Below are 20,222 nucleotides of genomic sequence, written 5' to 3' on the forward strand. Positions count from 1 at the left end.
GATTAGACATATTCTTAAAGTCAGGTAAAGTATAATAGTTATACTTAAATATGCTAAATCTAACAAAAAACTTTCCATGACAGACACTGTTGAATTACATCAAATTAGTAGCAACTAACGCTTAGTGCTAAATGATATCACAAAGATAAGAAATGACCCTGACACTAATTGGACTTTTTCAAATTAAACGTCTAATTAAGGATAAAGATTTCTTTAAAATCAGGGCAATAAATGTAAAATTATCTTAAACAACTTAGAATAAGAAACAGGACAAAATGTGTTTCATTAAATTCTTATGTTAATACTCTCCATTACTACAATAGTACTACTTCTTGATGAAATCCCACAGTAACATTTCCCTCGGCTCAAAAGTCTAAATATATTAAGAGCACAGTTTCCGAAAATGTAAATTATTAAGTATTGAAAACTTTCAAGGCAAAGGTATTTAATAACGCTGAAATGGTGCATATGTTTTAAATAGAAAATTAAAACCCTATGTGAATACTGCACTGATACGGAACACACAATGTCTTTGTGTAACTGGGATATTTTTTCTGAGCATATTAAATGGTTAATTAAGAGTAAAAGCTGACATTTTATTAGAAAAAATAACAGGCCAAATATGCTTTCTTATTTAGAAATAACGAAGTATTTCCTAAAGTAGCCCTAACACATTTTTAGGGCTCAATAAATATCTTGCAAATCAATACATATCTTGCCAATAAATACAGCTACAAAAGCAGAAAAATCCACTTACCACGGGATTTTTTTAAATATTACATTTAATTATTTATCGTGGATTTTTCGCTATATCGCGGGATTCTGTGGTATTGTATAGGTACGTTGTTAAAGTTACATAGGTTTAAGAATGTAGAATAAATGTAAGGTTCCTACTTTGTGGGGGCTGTATAGAACGTAATACCCACAATAAGTGAGGGAATACTGTATAATCAAGTATATTATTTCAAAGTTGTGTTACAGGATTACAAACACTACAGTCTTCTGATAATTCTGCATTTTCTAGTCCAGTCTAGTCTAAAGCCGGTCAGTAGCTCTGTTGCTACATTAATCACAAAAAAAAAAAAAAAAAAAAAATCTATTTGAAAATAACTTATTTCTATTAAGTTCCTAATTGCCTGCCTCAAAGTTTTGTTCCTAGACATTCAAAAGAGCAAATATGCCATTCTTCTAAATTATGTAAAACTTTTAAAATAGGTATTTCTATAGTGATAGTATCAAAAAGATAATAAAAGCCATTAAATGTATTAATGTTATGTGCTCCTTACCAATAGGGATACATTCTAAGAAATGCATCATTAGGCTATTTCATCATTGTGCAAACATCATACAGTGCACTTACACAAACCTAGATGGTATAACCTACTGCACACCTAGGCCGCATAGTACAGTCTACCACTCTGCAAGGCAGAAAAACAAATTTCCCCTCTACTTTCCTGGATTCTTGGCTGAGACATCCTAGTCATAACAGACAGATTAAAAAGAGAAAACAAAAGCTTAATAGCATGTTTAGTTCCTATATAAATGGGAGAGACCCAGGAAAACTGGATAACTCACCACAATGGCTGAAGCCACCACTTTAAATTCCATCTTTACTAAAGACCAAAGATGTGGTTGGAAGGAGACAGTTATGGGCGGTTACCAGTAAAAACACAGTAAGAGTAAGGTTCTTGTGGAAAGTGGTCTTCTGAAATTGATAAGTTTCTAGAGATAAGCTCTCTAGATCTCCCCCCGATACCCAGGCACCTGAGAGAGACATATAACAAACAGAAATTTCCCTTACAAATACAAATATCTTTTACAAAGTGTAACTGCTACTTGGTTTTCAGAACTTTTCCCATGTCATCAATTTCTTAAAATTAACCAGTCTAACATAAGCCTATGTCAAACAGACATAATTTGGGGCAACACATCTGTTCGCCTACAGCTCTTATGCTACAAACCTGTACAGCATGTTACTGCACTGAATTCGGGGAACAACTGTAATGCAATGAATGGTAAGTATTTGTGCAATGTGTTATGCTAGGAAGTTAGGACTAACAGGTCCTTAGAAGGGCTAGAGCATCACTAGGAATTTTTCAGCTCCACTGTCACTATATGATAAGAATTCTTCGGTTCCATTTTGATCTTATGGGACTGAGGTGGTAAATGCGTTCCATCATTGCAGGAAACATCATGTGGCACATGACTACTGTGGTAGACATTAAAAACAGGTAAAGCAGCCAGCCAAGATGGAAGCCTAGACTGACACGCTCCACCTCACTCCACAACTAAGAAGGAATACAACTACCAAAAAACCAGAAATAACCAGAAGTTTCAGAAAAGAAAGCTACATGGAAGTCCAACATATGAAGTTATAAAGAAGTGGTGCTCATCCGTATGGGTAGGAGGGGTGAAGCCAGGGCGGAGAGGTCAAGCTGTGCTGGCGGCGGCAGCTGTGGCAATGGCGGAGGGACTGCAGTAAGCACAGACACCAGTATTTAAGGCGAGGCAAGAAGCACCTGGGAGCACCCCTGGCTGCAGACCAAACCTGTCAGCTCACGATTCCAATGCCAGGGAAGGCAGACCCCCAATACCTCAGAGCGTGAGGGTTGGAGGGCGTGGGGACAGAGGAGGAGGTTCCTGGTCTCTCAGCAGAGAGTGAATAACAGGAATCCATCTTGGACCCCCACCCCTACACAGAGCACCACAGAGTGGTGAGAAGGGTCGCCCTGTAGTGATGAGTGCATGGGGCTCCGCCCCCTATAGCGCAGGAGGTGTGACAGCCCCACCCAGGAAACAAAGGTAAACACAAAACTGTCAGGATGGCACAGATCATGATAGAGATCCCAATCACGCAGCTGACCAGACAGCAAATACATGATCTTTTGTACCAACAGATAGGAAATCTTTCTGAGGCTCAATTCAGAGCTCTGGTTATAAGAAAGCTTACAGATCTAACAGCAGATCTTAAACAAGACGGGGAAGGAATGAAGACCAGCCCTGCTGAAATGAATGAAAACACACACGAAACTAGAGTTGAGAGAAAGAAAACCAGGGATCAAATCAACAAACCAGAACATAGGAAAGGAACAAACAGTCAGCCAGTGCAAAAAGAGGAAACAAAAAGTGAGGAAAATGAGGAGAAGCTCAGAAACCTATGGGACAGCTATAAGTGGGCCAACATTCAAATCATAGGGTTGCCAGAAGGTGAAGAAGAACTAGAAATTGAAAAATTATGTGAAAAAATAATAATGCAGAATTTCCCTAACTTGGGGAGGGAAACAGACTCTCAGGGCCAGGAAGCACAGAGAGTTCCAAAAAAACTGGACCCAGGGGAAACCACACCAAGGCACATTATAATCCAAATGTCAAAAATTAATGATGAAGAGAGGATCTTAAAAGCAGCAAGAGAGAAGAGAATTACGTACTAAGGGGTCCAAATAAGACTCTCAGCTGATTTCTCAAGAGAAACTCTGCAGGCAAGAAGGGACTGGCAAGAAATATTCAAAGTAATGAAAATCAAAAACCTACAACCAAGATTAGTCAATCCAGTGAAGCTGTCATTCAGAATAGAAGGGCAGAGAAAGTGCTTCCAGGAAAAAGCAAAACTGAAGGAGTTCATCAGATCCAAACCACTGTTATATGAAATGTTAAAGGGACTGGGTTTAGGAGAAAGAGGATCAAAACTATGAACATTAAAATGAAAATGCATCACAACAACCAACAACATAAGCTAGGGAACCAAAACAAAGGCAAACTAAGTAGGCAACAAGAGTGGGAAAAGAATTATAGGTATAGGGAACATTATGGGGGGGAGTCAGCCAGGAGGGGAAAGGGGGAAAGGGAGGGAGATGGTACAGGAATTAAGAAGCATAGTAGGAGGGAGTGGAGTATATAGAAAGATGTTGAGAAGAACTATATGCACAACCAATGGGCATGGACTAAGGGTGCGGGGAACACCTGGAGGGAGGGCGGTCACTGAATGGAGGGGAACAAAGGGAAAAGAAATTGAGAAAACTGTAACAGCATAATCAATAAAGCATATTAAGACCTGGCTGCTGTGGCTCAGTGGATTGAGCGTCGGCCTGCGAGCCAAGTGTCGCTGGTTCGATTCCCAGTCAGGGCACATAACTAGGTTGCACGTCAGGTCCCCAGTTGGGGGCGCAAGTGAGAGGCAACCACATAGTGATGTTTCTCTCCCTTTCTCCTTTCCCCTCGCTCTAAAAATAAACAATCAAATAGATTTAAAAAATAATAAAGCATATTTAAAAATAGGAAAAAAATAACAGGTAAAGCAAACAGTGTCTTCACTACAAAGCTACTTACTATTCTAATGTTCTTTACTGTATTCAACTTTCAGAATTTCTAACATAACCATGGAAATAAAGTTGGCAGAAAAAGCATGGCCAGGTCTGCATACAGGAAATAAAAATGTCTTCTAATTATAATTTTAGTATTATATTATGAATCTTTTAAAAAGTTGACTGGATATATCTAGTCCACAATCATATTACATATGTCATCACACAGTAACACCTACAGACTGAACCAAGGTTTCTGAAATGTTAATTTTTTGTTTAAAACATTTTCACAAAAAGCCTATGTTTTATTGAAAGGCCTAAATTAAAGCTGTCAAGCATCAAAGAACATAACTGGACTAGACATATTAAAAGAGAAGGATATAAAAAATAAAATAGTGAAGCAAGAAGAAAAAGTAAACTTGCCTTTCTCCCACATGAACATGCATAAAATAATATAACCTCGAAGTCTAAATCTATAAACAGAAATTTTGGAATGTCTTTCCCATAACAACTTTTCCTCTACCACGGAAACCCACAATTTCCCCTAACTCACCTACCATACGTCCCTATATCTAGAACCCATTTCATTTAGCATTATCTACCAATTTCATTTCTCCTTCCAAGTTTATATCCCTCTTTTTCTTCTCCCACTCCTCTCCACCAAGAATGGGGTGAAGAAAAGAACCTACCAAGCTAGAAACTAAACCCTGTGTAAGGACCAAATGAAATGGATAAACTAACCTGGACAACCACCCAAAGGTCAATAAGTAACTTCTTTCCCTACCATTCTCCCATTTCAGAAGTTAGTGAACATTCTTGCTTAGCAATTCTTCTGATTCAAGATTTTACTGGCTAAATATTCCCTATTATAATTATTTGTGCAGCTATAAACAGTCGAATAAAGACTAAAAACATACTTTAAAGTAGGAATTTTATATTTATGCTATCAATCAAGGTGTTTATTTTTAGTCAGTATAGATGTTAATAGATCCATACTATAGTGTAAATATGGACTTCATTTTACATAGTATGACCCTTCATATTTATTTAATAATTAAGGCAATTTTCTAGCAATACCAATTTCAATAACTACGTTGAAGAAAGAAAATGAATTAAATATTTTACAGGGATCATTAGCTACTGTCCTTCCCCAAACTAAAATTATTTCCGTTTGGTCCTGGCCAGCATGGATCAGTTGGTTGAGTGGCATCCCACAAAGCAAAAGGTCAGTTCAATTCCTGGTCAGGGCACACGCCTGAGTTGTGGATCTGGTCCCCAATTGAGACACGTGAAAGAGGCAAAACCGATCAATGTTTCTCTCTTACATCAATGTTTCTCTCCCTCTTGTTCTTCCTGCCTTCCCCTCTCTCTAAAGAAATGAATAAAATATTTTTAAAAATTAAAATTATTTCATTTCGATAGACTGGCAATATTCCAATAAATTTGCCAGCAGGTAGTTTGATTTGTTAATTAAACCAACAATTTTGTCATTGAGTCAACATTTTTGATCACTTGATATGTATGTACAACATACTACCTAAGTAAGATTTTTAAGACATACACAAAATACCATGGTCTCTACCCAAATGAGTTCATAATTTAGTGAGGAAAGTAAGTATACAAACAACAAATGTTTGTGGTAGTAATGTAAATATGGTAAGTGCTGTAACTGAAGTTTAAGCAATTTATCATAGAAAAATCAAAGCAGAGAGCAATTAATTCTCCCCTTACCACCATTCCAAAAGAAAAGGAAGAAGGGAACTCTTAATGTTGATTCCACATTTAAAAACACCTTGGACTTTGCTTAGTAGTGTTCCTAGGAATTTGCAGGTATTAACTCACTTAAACCAAACAACAAACCTATCAGATTGGTGCTATTATTATTCACATTTTACATAAGAGAAAACTGAAGTGTTAAATAATCCACTGTGCTAACCCCCACCTCCCCATCACCAGCATCACCATCATCCCATCAGCGTTCAGACCTCATCTTCCATACTCTCCCCACTTGCTCACTCTACTTGAGCCTCACTGACCAGACCTCTGTATCCTCACAGATACACCTGTAGGGCCTACTGCATAGGTTATTCCAAGGCCTGAAATACTTCCTCCAGAGATACTCGGAACTAAAAATCCCCTACCTCCTTCGAGTCTTTGCGCAATCATCATCTTGTTCATGAGGCTTTTTCCTGCCACGAAATTTAAAATTGTAACCTGCCCGGGCATACATTCGTCTAATCCCCCTATTTATCCATCATACATTTTGTATAATACGTACCACCTCTTAACATATTATATAACCTACTCATTTATGATGTTTCTATTTTTACTGCCCTCAACTATAAGCTCCACAAGGGCAGGAATTCTTGCTCTACTCACTGATACATCTCAAGGGCCTAAAACAGAACCTTGCAAATAGTAGTACATGATTAAATAAAGCTGAACTCCAACCCAGGAAATCAAGCTAAACCACCGCACAACACTATCTCTCAATTATGGAATCACAGATAAAGACACTAAGGCATCTAGAGAAGTCACATTAACGTAATGAAACAGCAGACCCTGGCATTAAAACCAGTCTAGTGCGGCTTTGGCCACATTACCCTTCAGCTTGAAAATGTCCCTAAAAAGGCTTGAAGGTCTTAACAATAAAGGGAATCAACCTACTGAGAAGTCTACTGTAAACTTTATAAAACACCGTTACCAAACAGAAAACAATAATTCTTAGCAAGGTCGTCGTCGTCGGCAGCCGTCCATCTCGAGAGACGATGGTGTAGCTTCTTAAGAGTCTATCTGCACCGCCGAGAATGGCTGTGCAGTCCAACTTGGGAGTGACATGGTATCTGTCTCCTCCCGTGTTGAATCGACATCTTGCGATGACGCTGAAGCTACAGAGCCTGGGCAGGGTGATATGGAGGGTCTGCTGTTGCCCATGCAGCAGACCCCCCCTCTCTTCGCAGCTGAAGGGTCCAAGGGAAAGACGGAGTCAATACAGCTTGGCTTCAGGTGCGCCACAGGAGTTGCCGGTGTTGACTACAACGTCAAACCGCCTTAGGGACTCCGGCTCCGGATTTTCTGTCGGGGTTTACTCCCTTAGCCTTTCCCCTGAAGAGGTATGCCGCAAGGCAGCGGAGGTTTTTTGGAGTCAGAGTTTTCCTTCTCTGATGTACCCTGACTGGAAGATCGAACCAGCGACACTTAGCTCGCAGGCCGACGCTCAATCCACTGAGCTAAACCAGCCAGGGCAAGGTAAAGAATGGTTTAATCCTACCTAACTAAATTTCCAGTCTTTGTTAGAAAAGAATGCGAATAAAAAATTTCAGAAGTACTCTGTTAGGAAAGCTACAAAAATTGCATGCACTTTACAATAAGTAGGAAGAGATTCTTTACTTTCTTTCAAATATTTCACATGCTTCATGCTTTGGTTCTAGGATAATTTATACCTCATATTTTCAAAGTGTATCTTTATTTTGTTTGCAGCATGTACTTTCAGTCTACCAAATTATGTTTCAGCTGTCACCTGTGCGTAGAGAAGTGTGAAAAATGAGGTTTTATGAATTAATCTATCAAAATCCAGATAAGAAATGTGTTAATAAAAGAAATCTCCCCAAAACTGTCAAAAATATGGATTTCTAAAGCAAATAAAACAATTTTAAAAAGAATCTAATCAAACCTTAACTGTTTTATAATTTCATTGTCTCATGTACCTTAATATCACTTTCAACATTCAAATGACCAATCTAGAAAAACTGTTCATTGATAAAGAATGTAGTTCTTGGTCAATTAAGATTATCTTTTTAAAAGCCTCGTTTTTAAAGTTGCATTGAGCCCTGGCTGGTGTGGCTCAGTGGGTAGAGCGCTAGTCTGTGAACCAAAAGGTTGCTGGTTTGATTCCCAGTCAGGGCACATGCCTGGGCTGCAGGCCAGGTCCCCAGTTGGGGGCATGCAAGATGCAACAAATTGATGTTTCTCTCCCTCTCTTTCTTCCTCCCTTCCCAACTCTCTAAACATAAATAAATAAAAATCTTTAAAAAGAAATTGGAGTTGTTTTTAAAAACTACGTAAAGTCACATTGAAATGTGTATGCTTACAACTTTTTTACCTTATATACGTCCATAAGCACTGTCAAATAAAAAGGCTTACCCTCAAAGGTAATTTTTTTTAAAAAACCAATAGCACAGAAGGCATAACAATCTGAAACAAAAAATGCTTTAGTTAAAAGTCCTTTAGCATCTTTTACTACATCATCATTTTAATATAATTAGTCAAATTCTAATTTTATATTAGTTTTTACTTCTGTGAAAGTAAAAAGCTTGTTGTAGGCATGAGATTTCTATGAATATGGATAGAATTTGTATATAGTAATAAAGTACAGACATGTGTTCTTTTAAGAACGCTACACAAAGCAGGGCAAAAGTAGGTTTGCAGTTTTTCATACAGAAAATAATACAATAGTTAATAAATAATAACACAAGAATAAACTGTTTCATATACTGACAACTGTAAATCTTTTGTCCCACTCTATTTTTCATGACCAGATCTATCTCAAGAAAGAATGACAGCCCAACAAGTTCAAACAAACCACCCCAGAAACTCCCTATTCAAGCCTTTCCAAACCATTTTCCATTTCTACTCTCACCAAAAATCGCAAGCCAGTATCTTGTAAACCTTGCAATTACTGTAATTAATACACTTCGCTGAGAAAGAAAAACACTACAAAGGGGTAATCAAATTCTTAAAAGATACCTGACCAAAGGGAGTAAAATAAAGCCACCAAGTGAAAATTTTCACCTGCCCTTGACCTTTACAAATTACTTAACCAATAAACATTTGATAACTAAGAAACCAACTTCCCACCCATATCAGAAAACACAACAGTGTGCATTTTTATAAACTCCTTAGACTATAAACCACTAAAGCAATGGAACTGACCTTTAAATCTAAATCACACGAGATCATTCTAAGAAGCACCAACAAACAATAGGAGTCACAAAAATGGGGAGACAGAGAAACAACCCCCCATCAAAAGGAAAGGTAGAATCCCCAGAAAGAGTGCTAAATGAAATAGAGGGGAGCAAACTATCAGATATGGAATTCAAAACGTGGATTATGGAGAAGCTCAATGACCTCAGTGGAAACTACAAGTAACTTACTGAGAATAACACCAGCATGAAAAAGGACATAGAAGCTATCAATAAGAGCCAGGAGAAAATGAAGAATACAATCTCTGAATTGAAGAACACAATAGAAGGAATTAAAAGCAGGCTAGAGGAAGCAGAAGATCGGATCAGCAAGCTGGAAGACAATGTAGACAAAAACTCCCAGACAGTGCAACAAAATGAAAAAAGACTGAACAAGACTGAAGAGGCTCTAAGACAGCTGCAGCACAACATGAAACATAATAATATCCGTATCATAGGAATTCCAGAAGGAGAACAAGAGCAAGGGAAAGAAAACCTCTTTGACAAACTAATGACAGAAAACTTCCCTAACATGAGGAGAGAAAGAGTCACGCAAGTCCAGGAAGCACAGAGGGTCCCAATAAAGATGAACCCCAACAGGCCTACTTCAAGACACATCATAATTAAAATGGCAACATTCAAAGACAAAGAGAGAATCCTAAAAGCAGCAAGAGAGAAACAACCAATAATATACAAGGGAGCTCCAATAAGGCTATCATCAGATTTCTCAGCAGAAACACTACAAGCCAGAAGGGAATAGCAAAAAATATTCCAAGCAATGAAAAACAAAGGCCTACAACCAAGAATACTCTACCCAGTAAGGCTCTCATTCAAAACGCAAGGTGAAATAAAAACTATCCAAGACAAAAGAAGGCTAAAAGAATACATCTCCACCAAACCAGCATTGCAAGAGATGCTAAAGGGTCTGCTTTAAGAAGATGAAGAAACAGAGAGAGACAGAGAGGAACACCAGTACAAAGGGGGAAAATGACAATGAGTAAGTACTGAAAGAAAGAAGGAACTTCTACCATTTGCAACAACATGCATGGAACTAGAAAGAATTATGTTTAGCGAAATAAACCAGGCAACAGAAGAAAAATACCTTATGCTATCACCTATTACAGGAAACTAATGAACAACACAAACAAATGAGCAAAATTGAACCAGAGGTATGTAAACAAGGAATAAACTAACAGTAACAAAGGGGGAGATCGGAGGGAGAGAAGGGGGTAAGAAGGAGAAGGGTCTAGTCAAAGAACATGTATAAATGACCCATGGACATGGACAACAACGTGGGGACTGAATGTGGGAGAAGGGGGGGCAGGGTGCAGGGAAGCAAGAGGGGGGAAAAAGTGGGAAAACTGTAATGGAAAAACAAACAAAAAAAATTTTTAGTGGGGGGAAAAAGTGAAAATATAAAAAATGGAAATGCAAGTTCAGTGAATATTAGAAGGACAAGGATTTTCCTTCACACTGTATATTTTTCTCCCTACCTGATTCCTCCAGAGTTTGGCATTCTAAAGAAGTAAGTAATGACATAAGGTTCTTTGCATAAAACTAATAAGACCACTTGTTAATAGAGGTTTTTTTTGACTAAGACTTTGACTGAAATGTCATGCCTAAAGAAGACATGCTTGCGCTCTGGTTGTTACCAAAAAGCCCTGAGGAACCGGGATTGACTTACAAAGGTAATAAAAGCCCACAAGATAAAAGGCCTGGTACCTTGGTTGCATGTGCGGTCCATGACAATCTTTCCAGGGAAGGAATGAAGGCTGTTTTCCTGAAAGATGGCTAGAAGGGACCTTAAGGCACAATGGAAAACCAGAAGGACTTGAAAAAGACAGGAGTTTACATGCAAGGCTGAATGCCAGGTATGTGGTTCTGCTTCTGTGCCCTGAAGGGCAGACTGAAGGTCACCCTAAAGGTTCCTTGCATAAGTTCCAGCAAAGCAGAACTAAAGATCGTAAGTGATCATTTGCTGCTTTTGTTGTGTTTATGCAAATGAACAGGCTAAATTAAAAATGGACTTAATGCAGTCCCTTTAATGACAAGGAGGGTAATCTTAGGGAGAAAAATCATGATTCAAGGAAAATCACAATGCTCAGTGGTAGACTATAAAGTAGTGCAGCTAACCATCTTTAAAGTTTATCTTCACTTAAAGTTTGTTTTGATTTAAAAATTAAACTATGTCTGTGGTATTATCAAAGATGTTTAATTTACAGGCAAGAAGAATGTCAAATGCCTTGCAACTGGATGTCTTTCCGATAAGACAGTCCTACAGATTTAGAGACTTGTATGTGGGTTATGTTACATAAATTAACATGTGTTTTCTGTTTTCGAAGGGCATAAGCCTACAATCTCATTACCTGATTGTACATATAGGCCTCACTTAATCCTGTCTGCATTGTTGCCTCCTGAGACTCAATGGTTTGGCTGAACTAAGTGGCTGGGTTGGTGAAGTATGGGGAGGTCTGTGGGCTTCACTTTAAAACTGGTTTCTCTTTTCTGTCCTAATGGCTTAGAGAGAAAGAGCCCAGAGGTCTGAGAGGGAGGAAACCTAAAATATTTCCCTCAGCCCAAACTAAGTATACTGGGCAAAAGGGTTTTGGACAGGTGAGATGTACCTGGCACACCTTCCTCCAAAGAAGCCCTTCTTTTCCCTAATGTGGGATATTGAAAAATTAATACCTGTCTTTTGTCCTCTAGTGGTTATGGATTGAATGATGTCTTTTAACCCTGTTGCCAAATCTGTTGCCCCCAAAATACAAGGATGCCAGCCTGTTAAACCAAGCACGCCATTGTCCGGGGACAGCCAACCGACCTGGAGTCTGCACAATCCTTCTCCATGTGGGAAGGCCACCCTCTCCTCCACACCCCCACTCTCATTAGGGATTTCTGGACCCAAGGGTAGGTAGGACGACGACCATGTCCAGCTTGAAGCAGCTAGAAGAGTTCGAGACCTTCACCCATTGTCCTTTATAAGATGATAAAGGGTCTTAAGTCTGAGAGGAAGGGATTGTTCTTTTTTATTGTTAAATTAATTATTTAAAAAAAGAAGAAGAATATATGAAAGGGTGAGGAGGCAAGAGAGCTTGTATATACGACCCATGGGCATGGACTTGGGCGATGGGATTGTTGGGGGAGTGGGGTGGTGGGCAGAGGGGAGCACAGGGGAAAAAAACTGGAACTATTGTAACAATATAATCAATAAAATATACTTAAAAAAAAATCTAAATCACTCACTGAGAGAAGCCACTTCCTAAATCAAACCCAGCACAATGGGAATATAACAATGTAACCCTTCCCAAAATTTACTAATAGAAATTAGGTTTTTAAATTAGCCACTAAACTAAGAAAAACTGCTTTATTTGACCATAAATTTTTAATACATACATATTAATTTTGTAAACAATCATAAAATATTTCGTATTATGATGACCAAGATCACACAAGTAGGTTTTCAAATGATCTCCTCAAAGATGATAATAACTAAAGCCTGATAAAGTACTTGATGGTTTACAAAGTGCTTTCTCATGTCACATTTCATTTGATCGATACAACCACCTGGACATTGTTATTGTTTGTCTCTGTCCTATAGATGATGAAACTGGGATTCAATGGGTTAAGTAGCCAGGATTACACAACACCTAAGTGTCAAATCAAAGACTTCAACCAGAACCTCTGCCTCCTAATAAATGTCTATTCTAACATAGACCTACAAGACAGGTCATTCCCAAGTTAAAATAAATTTAATGTTACTCTTAGCAAAGTTCTGGAAGCCCAAGAAAAAAAAACCTTTGAAGTCTAACATCAATGAACACAAAATTTGAAATTAAAATACTATCTCTAATGAGTTAACCATGTAAATAAAGAGAAAATTCATCTGATTTTTATAACACAGAAATTATTCTACTGTAATAAAAGAACCCTACAAAAATTATAGGAATGTACATTTAAAAATTAGCTTATTTTAAAATTTTTAAGTGTCATTCTTTGTGAACAAAAACATGCTGTTATTAAAATTCAAAGTGGAAAGTGTAATTATTACTTCTAATATGAAATATACTCTCATTTAAAACTTGTATATGGTTCATAAAAAGCCAGTTCATCATCTGACAATTTTCACTTTATTCAATGCCAAAGTCAATTACTCTCATCTCCTGTCTCAAATACAGGTGGAGAATTAAACTAGGCACTAGACACAATGTAGAAGTGTGCCCATATATACAGGAAATGGTTTTTAATGTGATAGGAAACTGAGATTGGTCACCCAAGTCAATCAGAGAATATCTCAAGAAGTGGCTGCAAAGGAGCCCAGTGATTTCTCCATAACTGCAGTAAGTGTTTTAAATTTGAACAATTCATGAATCATGTTAGTAAAACTTTTTTTTTCCTTAATAGAAGTTGATTTTCTAGTTCACTCATTATTTAGAAACACTAGCTTCTATTGGAGATGGACATTTTCTAATTTGGAGTCAACATATTCTCAAGTAGAAAACTAGGAAATGTAGAAGCAGGACGTTTTATCTTTCCTCTTTAATCTATGAATTAGAAACAATACAAGATTTACAATATTGTTTTGAAAAGTGTTTATTAAAATACTATATGTATTACTAGAATTATTAAACATCTTACATACAAATTATGTATTAAAAAACCACAACTTTAAAGGAAATGCTCAGACTTTGTAACCTCATTTTCATTAACTACATAACAAAATTCTATTCATGTGATAAGAGGCACAGTAAAATAGCATGCATCTATTCCCTGGCACTCTCTTGAATTGGTTGTAACTGACTTCTCAAAAATGTCTTATGTGTCCAATATAGTGAATTATCCTTTGAGCAAACATTTATATTGTGCTTAAAACATCACAAAGCATATATGCATATACCATTATTTTCAAAGCTGAAATAATCCACTGGATGGAGATCATTCATGTTCACAAAAATTAAAGGTAGGATAGTATGGCATAGATCTGTTTTTCCCTGATCCTCCTCACCAAACACAGCCATAAACCATAATAACACAAGAGACAACCAAAGGAAAACTCTGAAGTGATAAGAAGGCAGGGAACCAGTTTTGGACCCCCAGACTGGAGAAACGAAAAGAACAGCTGGGTGTTTTAAGTCCCACATCCAAAAGAAGGCAATCCAGACTGACATTTCCCAACCACCAATTCAGCAACTGAAGGCATACAAGATAGTCGCATTCCTCCCCCAGATTAGAGAGAGCCCCTCTGCAATATCAGGGGAAGATCAACTGGAAGCCCAGTCAACAGCAAACACCAGGAGAAGAATTCTTCCTTCTCCACATGGTCTAAGACTTCAGCTTTTTGCCTAGAGATACAGAGGCAAGGAGGAAAAACTGATGGACCCAGCAAGAGCAAGCGGCTCAGTATGGGCCAAGACTACCCTCCCTCACCCAGACAGCAGGCGCAGCAAAGAATGTTGGGGTAGGGAAAACCAGTAGGAGGATCCCACCTCATCTAGCGATACCGTGAAGCCCGGCATGGGGAAATCCCTTTTGCTCCCTCACAAAGGACCAACAAGGACCAATGAGAGCCCAGCAGCATCCAATAAATCAAGCTGACCATAAAGACCCTGAAAATTAAACTGTCATTAGAACCAGTGCTCACAAAAGACGACCAAGACCTGTATGCTAAACCTGTAAAATAGGGCCCAGGATCTCCTAAAGTAATAGATAAAATATAAATAATCCAAAAAATTCACAACATGAGTGAGAAAAGATAATCAGTTAAGGCCAACACAGAAGAATAAGGATGTTAGAATAATTTAACAAGGATTTTAAAGCAACCATAATAAAAATGTTTTAGTAATCAATTACAAATTTTCCTGAAACAAGTGAATAAATGAAAAATCTCTGAAAAGAAACAGAAGCTACAAAAAAGCAAAAGGAAACCATAGAACTAAAAAGTACAATACAGTATTCACCCCCTTATTTGTGAGGGATATGTTCCAAAACCCCAGAGTGCCTGAAACCATGGATAGTATCAAACCATACATATACTATGCCTTTTCTTATATATACACATTATTAATACATACCTACAATAAAGTTTAATTAATAAACTAAACACAGAGATTAACAATAACTAATAATAAAAAGAGAACAGACATCTAAGAAGGAATACAGCTACCTCAAAACTAGAGACAACCAGAAGTTCCAGAAAATCGAGCTGCATGGAAGTCCAACAAACAAAGATATAAAGAAGAAATACTCAGCTAGACAGGTAGGAAGGGTAGAGCCAGGGTGGAGAGGACGCGGTGCGGTGGCGGCTGCAGTGGCAGCCCGGTGGAAAGTGCAGCCACACGTTTAAAAAAGTTGGGAGGGACACCTGGGGAGCGCTCCCAGCATCAGACCAGACCACACAGCTCATTGTGCCAGTGCTGGGGAAAATCAAGCTTCATTGCTTCTGACTGTGCAAACCAGTGGGGGTTGGGGCAGACGAAGAAACTGCCAGTCTCTCAGCAGAGTTCGGTTGTTTGAAAGGCACGCACGGTCCTAGAACATCCGCAGACCCAACAACTCTGGGAACGACCACCAGAGCAACAGCTAAAGAGGCGCCAATCCCATAGAGGAAGTGGGAGAAGTGCCTGGAAAAGGGGCGAATGCTGAGCAGGTGGCATTGTTCCCTCTCGGACCCCTCCCCAACACACAGCACCACAGTATGGTGAAACGGGTCTCCCTCTACTGATACTTAAGGTTCCGCCCCTTACAACATCACAGGTGCGACAGCTCTACCTAAGACACACAGGCAAACAATCACAGAAACCTGTCAAGATGAGGAGACAGAGAAGTATAGCCCAAAAGGGAGAACGGATCAAGGTTCCAGTGGGAGAACGAAGCGACAAGGAGATAGCCAACCTAACAGACGAGGAGACTGCCAACCTAAGAGACGCAGAGTTCAAAACAGCAGTGATAAAGATGATCACAGGCTTGACAGATATGCTTAAGTACAGCAAACACATACTGGAAGAAGTGAAGGCTATGCTAAGTGAAACGAAGGAAAATCCACGCAAAACCAATAATGAATGGAAGGAAACCAGGGTTCAAAACATAGATTTGGAATATAAGGAAGAAAACAAGTCAACCAGTACAGAATGAGGAAACAAAAATTGAAAAAAATGAGGAGAGGCTTAGGAACCTCTGGGACAACTTTAAACATGCAACACCTGAACCACAGGGGTGCCAGAAGAAGAGAAAGAGAAAGAAATTGAAAATTTATGTGAGAAAATAAAGAAGGAAAACTCCCCAAATTTGGCAAAGGAAATAGACATACAAGTCCAGGAAGCACAGAGTCCCAAAGAAGCTAGACCCAAAAAGGATCACACCACGATACATCATAATTAAAATGCCAAAAGTTCAAGATAAAGAGAGAATCTTAAAAGCAGCAAGAGAAGAACAGTGAGTTACCTACAAAGGAGTGCCTATAAGACTATCAGCTGATTTCTCAAAAGAAACTTCGCAAGCAAGAAAGGACAGGCAAGAAGTATTCAAGGTGATGAAAAGCAAGGACTTACAATCAAGATTACTCTATCCAGCAAAGGTATCATTTAGAATGGAAGGGCAGATAAAGTGCTTCCCAGATTTATTATATGAAATGTCAAAGGGACTTACTTAAGAAAAAGAAGATCAAAATTATGAACATTAAAATGACAACAAATTCACACCTATCAACAACTGAATCTAAAAAATAAAAACAAAACCCAACTAAGCAAACCAGAATAGCAACAGAATCATAGGTATGGGGATTATTTGGAAGGTTATCAGCTGGGAGGGGGAAGGGGGAGAAAAGGAGAAATGGTACAGGGATAAGAAGCATAATTGGTTGGTACAAAATAGTCAGGGGCAAGTTAAGAATAACACAGGAAAGGGTGAAGCCAAAGAACTTATATGCATGACCCATGGACATGAACATGGGGGGTGAAATTGCTGGAGGGAAGAGGGGTACTGGGCAGTGGGAAGCAAAGGAGAAAAAAAATGGGACTAATCAATAAACTACACTTTTAAAAAAAAAGAACAAGCCCTGGCTGCTGTGGCTCAGTGGATTGAGCGTTGGCTTGCGAGCCAAGTGTCGCTGGTTCGATTCCCAGTCAGGGCACATGACTAGGTTGCACGTCAGGTCCCCAGTTGGGGACATGAGTGAGAGGCAACCACACAATGATGTTTCTCTCCCTCTCTTTTTCCTTTTCCCTCTCTAAAAATAAATAAATAAATAAATTATTTTTTTTTAAAAAAAGAACAGAACTAATAATAAAAGAGAACAGAAATTTTTAACTGGTTTGCCACAAGAATTTTTTTAATGTGCAATACCTAGGCAGGGGCACTGACCTATTTCCCCTAAGTCAAATAAAAAGATTAAAACAACCAACACAATAGACATCCACTGTGAATGAAGCAAAATAATATTACTTTTCTTTTTTTCAGTCAGGTAATAAAAAAATACATTTTTTTGGTGTGCCGCAGAAATTTAGTACCTATTTAATGTGTGCCATGAGATGAAAAAAGGTTGAAAATCACTGAAATAAAACAATTATAACAATATACTATAATAAAATGAATCCGGTCTGTCTCTCAAAATCTTAGTGTACTGTACTCACCCTCTCTCTTCTTGCGATGACGTAAGATGATAAAATGCCTACGTGATGAGATGAAGTGAGGTGAATGACATTGGCATTGTGACGTAGCATCAAGCTATTACTGACTTCTGACAATACGTGAGAGGGAGAATCATCTACTTCAGGTGATCTGGATCATCAAGCCACAACAATGTCTATGGTTGAATGTCAGCAACAGACAATGTCAATGGTTGGAACTTTTTAGTATTTTCAGATTGTGGTTAACCAAGAATAACTGGAACCACTAAAGCAAAACCACATATAAGAGACTACTGTAGCAGAAAAATTTAAAATTCATTGGAATGACTCAATACAAACATGGAGATGATAGGAAAGAATAATCAATGAACATGAAGACAGAAAAAAAGAACTCACCCAATCTGAACAACAGAGAGAAAATAGACTGAAAAAAATTAATAGTCTTGGAGAACTAAAGACCTAACATTAATATCACTGGAGCCCCAGAAAGAAAGGAAAACAAGAGAAGGGCTGAAACAGTATTTGAAGAAAACATGGCTGAAAATTTCTCAAATGTAGCAGATACAAACCTACAAATCCAAAAAACTTAGCAAACCCGAAACAGGGTAAACCACCAAGACATTTACACCAAGACACACATAATAATTAAATGTTCAAAAACTAATGACCTTAAAAAAAAAAAAAAAAAACTTTCAAGGCAGGTAGACATTAAGGACATACTTGCCTGTATCATTCAAATGATACTAGATTTCTCATCCGATACCAGAGATCAAAAAAAGTGACAAAGAAAAACTGAAAGAATGTGTCACTAGCAGAAATAGAGGTATATGCACAGCCTGTCTTTCCACCAATAGTTTTATATATCATACTTGATGACCGAAACAAAAATTATACCACCACCTGATACACAACAATTGTATTTCAAAATTGAGAAGAAAAAGTTAAAAAGGATGAAGTTTCAACACTTCAGTAGAAGTAATAAAGTGTTGGTAACGGTAGACTACTAAAATTCATATATACATTCTGTAAGAACTACAACCACCTACAAAAATTATACCAAGACAAACTGAAGAAAATTATTTTCTAAAGATTTTATTTTTATTTTATTTTTATTAGAGAAAGGGGAAGGGGGGAAAAAGAGAGAGAAACATTGATATGTGAAAAAACATCAACTGGTTGCCTCTCACACACCCCCAACGTGGGGAACTGGAGCACAATCCAGGTATATGTCCTGACCAAGAATCGAACTGGCAACTCCTGCGTTTGAGGGATGATGCCATACAGGTCAAGGTGCCAAAACATTATTAACAGAACTTTTATAAAAGATGGAATCCTTAAACATGTTCTAGTAATCTGAAGGAAGGCAATCAAAAGACTGGCAGGATTGATTTCTTTTTTTTAGCAGTTTATATATATATATATATATATATATTTTTTTTTTTAAGGTATACTTTATTGATTATGCTAATACAGTTGTCCCAGTTTTTCCCCTTTGCCCTTCTGCCTGGCACCCCTTTCCCTCCAGCCATCCCACCCTTAGTTCATGTCCATGGATCGTGCATGTAAGCTCTTTCACTTCTCAATTTCCTATATTTTTCTTAATTTCCCTGTCTATTTTGTACCAACCAATTAATGCTTCTTAACTCTGCATCTCATAGGTTGGTTATCTCCATTTTGCTTAGTTCTCTTTCTGGAGTTTTCATTTGGGCCATACTTCTTTGTCTCCGCAACTTGACAGCCTCCCTGTGTTTGCTTCTGTGTCTTATGTAGAGCTGCTGCACCTGTTACGTTGTAAGGAGTGGAGCCTTAGGAATCCCTCAGTGCAGAGCAACCCATTTCACCACTTTGGGGTGCTGTATATGCGGGAAGGGTCAGAGAGGGAACAATGCTGTTTGCTCGGTTCTTGCCCTTTTTCCAGTCACTTCACTGCTTCCCATATGCAACTGGCACCCCTCTAGCTGTTACTCTGGTGATGATTCTCAGAGTGGGTGGGCTTGCATATATTCTAGGACCATGGGAGCCCTCTAAACAAGCTCTCCTGAGAGACCAGCAGTTTCTTCTGCTGCCCCAACACCCACTGGTTTTCACAGCCAGAAGCTATGAGGCTTTATTTTCCATGTGCAGGAACCATGAGCTGTGCTGTCTAGCCCAGGGTGGGGTTCAGTCTAGCCTGAGGCTGGGCTAGCTCCCCATGTGTCCCTCCCGACTTTTATCTGCCACACATGAATGCAGGACTGCTAGTTCCACCACCAAACCATGCCCTCTTCACCCCAGCTCCCCAGCTCCGCCCCTCACACCTGTCCGGATAAATATTTCTTCCTTAAATTTTTGGATGTCTT

General features: G+C 38.5%; 1 protein-coding gene across 2 annotated transcripts in view; it reads right to left on the reverse strand.

The window, feature by feature from the left end:
- The window catches only part of ZNF148 (zinc finger protein 148), a 136,221-nt gene that overhangs the window by 88,892 nt on the left and 27,107 nt on the right, over window positions 1-20,222 (reverse strand). The window lies entirely within an intron of this gene.

The sequence above is a fragment of the Furipterus horrens genome, unplaced genomic scaffold, assembly GCF_987537825.1.
Source record: "Furipterus horrens unplaced genomic scaffold, mFurHor1.1.pri manual_scaffold_1, whole genome shotgun sequence".
Lineage (NCBI taxonomy): Eukaryota > Metazoa > Chordata > Mammalia > Chiroptera > Furipteridae > Furipterus > Furipterus horrens.